The 3,787-nt window shown below is 40.9% G+C and overlaps 1 pseudogene; it reads left to right on the top strand.

Annotated features, from left to right (window-relative positions):
* Nucleotides 1–2,472: 2,472 nt before the first annotated feature.
* Nucleotides 2,473–2,887, top strand: LOC100940362 (annotated as a pseudogene).
* Nucleotides 2,888–3,787: the final 900 nt, after the last annotated feature.

Below are 3,787 nucleotides of genomic sequence, written 5' to 3'. Positions count from 1 at the left end.
AGCCAGAGTCTTCACTTTGAACTTCAATGTATAAAACTAGTTTATTTTTAGCACAGATGGGGTCTCATTCTTGTGCACACTGGTCTTAAACTCCTGAGCTCAAGCAATCCATTGGCCTCAGCCTCCCAGAGTGCTGGGATTATAGGTGTGAGCTACTGTGCCAGTCCTGTATTAGGTATCATAAGTAATCTATAGATGAATTAAAGTACAGAGGGTGCAAAAAAAGTATACATGTTTTCAGAAAAGAAAAAAAATGTATTAAAATGTTAATACTCCATATATACTGGGAGGAAGGTCTGAAAATTTTCCCCAAATGGGTGGAATCAAGTGTCTTGGTGTGTACACTGGGGAACTTACCCAAACAAATGGCCAAATCTTTGCAACAATTCCCTAATTCATTTCCTTTTCCTCAACGAAGATAAAGTTTGTCAGAGCTACATCTAATGAAGAGAGGAGAGACAGGAGTAACTTGGAGCTAAAAAGGCTCCGGCAGCTACTGGGGTGATCCTTCACTCTTCTATCCCAAAATGTGATGCTCCTACCCATGGCTTGGAACAAGGCTGCTTCCTGTGTCTCCCAGCAGTCACGGATTCCAACAGGGTGCCAACTTCCCCACCCAGGGACACTATATTCTGTTATTGAAAGTTCCTTACTTGTCTCTGCAGCCTAATGAAGAGTGAGGACAAGTGGTTAGTGGTTTGAAGAGAAGGAAAGAGATGTTTATAAATTTGCTGGCAAATGAGAAGGATGTCAGACTCTCATCTGAAAGTACCAATGTCCTCACTATAAGCAGAAATACAGAGCTTCTAAAGGGGGGATTGTGTTTTCAGCTTCAGGTTATTGCTATTTAACTACAGTTGATGGTTCTGATTGGACCCACCTCCAGAGAAGACAATTTCATGAACTCTGCCCAGAAAATTCTGTACAGCCATTTCCTATGGTATAAAAAATAAAGGACACTCCCCTGCCCCTCTGATTACTGGCCTTGGGCAGGAATGCAGATTTTAGTTCTTCCAAAGGATGAAGGGTTTTTAAAAGAGATAGGCAGGGGTAGTGGCCCCAGCCTGTGATCCTAACACTCTGGGAGGCCGAGGCAGGTGGATTACTTGAGCTCAGGAGTTCAAGATCAGCCTGAGCAAAAGTAAGACCACATCTCTATTAAAAATAGAAAAACTAGCCAGGTGTTATGGCAGGTGCCTGTAGTCCCAGCTACTCAGGAGGCTGATGCAAGAGAATCTTTTGAGCACTAGAGTTTGAGGTTGCTGTGAGCTATAATGCCATGACACTCTAGACAGGGGGCAACAGAGTGAGACTCTGTCTCAAAAAATAAATAGATAAGTAAATAAATAAAATAAAGAGACAGCTCATAAAACATTTCAGGCCTTTGTCTCTGTTACAATAATATGTTAGCTATATTGGGTTGAATAAAATATACTATTAAAATTAACTCACTCATTTTGCTTTATTTTTTAAAAATGGGGCCAGTAAGGCATTTAAAGTTATATTATTTAAGGTCTATGAGCCATACATGACACCCCAGTCTAATGCAGAAATTTTGGTTTCTAATACCATTCTTCAATAAAAGGAGTCAGGGCTCTTTGCACAAGTGATTCCAAGACTGGGGCAGGAAATATAAAAGATGAGCCTGGAGCATCTTTTAGCATCAGAAAGTAAGAAATGCTCAAAACAAACAAAAAACCAACTCTACCTTGGTGGGGACATGAAAGCCAACTTAAAGGGGTCTCCATGGCCAAAGCAGGAACATTTTTGGTGAGAAATGACTGCCATAAGACAACCAGCAGTGTTTGCCACTCTGTGTCATAACTTGGATGATGTGTGATATAAAACTTCTCTTCCTGTATACATAAACATTTATTGAGCACTCATTATGTACTGGTGCTGAGAATATGATGGTGAATAAAACATTGTCCCTGCCCTCAGGAGTCATGGGGAATTAGATGCTCTGGTAGAAAGAAAAGTTAGTAAGGTAAAGAGGAAAGAAAAATTCAAAAGGTGAAGAGGGTAGGGGAACATGTGTCCATGAGGATAATTGGGGCATTAATGAGGCCTTAGGGTCTTTCAAATCAGGAAGCAGCCCACCTGTCTTCAGCACGCTTACACAAGGTAGTCCTGAGGTGGTAATAGAACTCTACTACAAAATGGTGATCTAATCTTCTATGGTACCAGTAGACATTATCTTTAAACTGATTACACAAGCAAAAGTTCAATGAAAGGAGTTTTGCAGCCTTTTGTTGGTATTCAGAACTCTGTGTATTGTACGTTTTTATGGGGACTGCCTGGAATTCGCTTTACTATTTCTTAGACTGTTCTCTATATTTCAAACAAAAATTATTTTGACCATTTATATCATCATCGAGGAAGACAAAGTAGTGAAGATAGATCTACAATTTGTGAGTTCTTACAAAGCTTATATTGGAGCAGCAGCAGTGCAAGACAGCGGCCCACGCAGGGATGCTAAAAGTCCCTCATAATTTACAATTGTTGGAAGAACTTGAAGAAGGCCAGAAAAGAGTAGGAGAGGGCACAGTTAGCTGGGGTTTAGAAGATGATGAAGACATGACATAAAATAGACATGGATGATAATTGGGCCCCCAAAACAATTTATGAAAACTGCTTATACAGTCTTAAAATAGTGTGTACCTAATTACCCAGAGGTGCCCCTTTTGTAAAATTTGCAACAAAAATTCATATGAATGGAGTTAATAGTTCTAACAGAGTGGTAGACCCAGGAGCCATATTAGTGCTAGCAATAGGGAAGAATTCATACAGCATTAAAGTTGCCCTGCAACAGCTTTGGTGCCTGATGATGTGTAAAGAAAATATGAAACTCCTGCAGTCACATGCAGGACAGTGTTATAGCAATTAATCAAAAAGAAAAACCAGGTTGGGTGTGGTGGCTTATGCCTGTAATCCCAGCACTCTGGACTGAGGTGGGTGGATTGCCTGAGCTCACAGGTTTGAGAGCAGCCTGAGCAAGAGTGAGAACCCACCTCTAAAAATAGCCAGGTATTGTAGTAGGTGCCTATAGTACCAGCTACTTGGGAGGCTGAGGCAAGAGGATTGCTGGAGCCCAAGAGGTTGAGGTTGCTGTGAGCTACGATGCCATGGCACTCTACCAAGGGCAATAAAGTGAGACTGTCTCAAAAAGGAAAACAAACAAACCACAGACCCTTCCCCTTAATTTGATTTAAGTAGTCTTCAGTTTCCAGAATAGTAAATATTCTAGATACATCTGATAGAGCTCAAAGTTCTGGAAAGGAAGCCCCCATTCAAAGGCAATTTATCTTAAATTACTGTAAATAATACAAATTTTTTGTCCTTTTTTTTTTTTTTTTTTTAAAAAAAGAGACAGAATCTTACTTTGTCACCCTCAGTAGAGTGCTGTAGTGTCACAGCTCACAGTAACCTCCAGCTCTTGGGCTTAGGCAATTCTTTTGCCTCATCCTCCTCAGTAGCTAGGACTACATGTGCCTGCCACAATGCCTGGCTATTTTTTTGTTGCAGTTTGGCTTGGGGCTGGGCTTGAACTCGCCACCCTCGGTATATGGGGCCAGTGCCCTACTCACTGAGCCATAGGTGCTGCCTATTTTTTGTCCATTTAAAATATACATATAAGTTGTGCTGTACCAAATCCTCCTATCAATATAACCACTGTCCACAGAGTAGTACTTCTGGGATGAGGAAAGTATATTTAAGTTGGTTCCCATCATAACTGGTGGGCACATCTAACTCACTTGTGAAAAGACACATCACACAATCATCTTGC

Source organism: Otolemur garnettii, unplaced genomic scaffold (assembly GCF_000181295.1).
Source record: "Otolemur garnettii isolate 467f Iridium unplaced genomic scaffold, OtoGar3 scaffold00011, whole genome shotgun sequence".
In the NCBI taxonomy this organism is placed as follows: Eukaryota; Metazoa; Chordata; class Mammalia; order Primates; family Galagidae; genus Otolemur; species Otolemur garnettii.
Note: the sequence above shows the minus strand (reverse complement) of the source record. Positions and strands in the feature narration are given on the sequence as shown.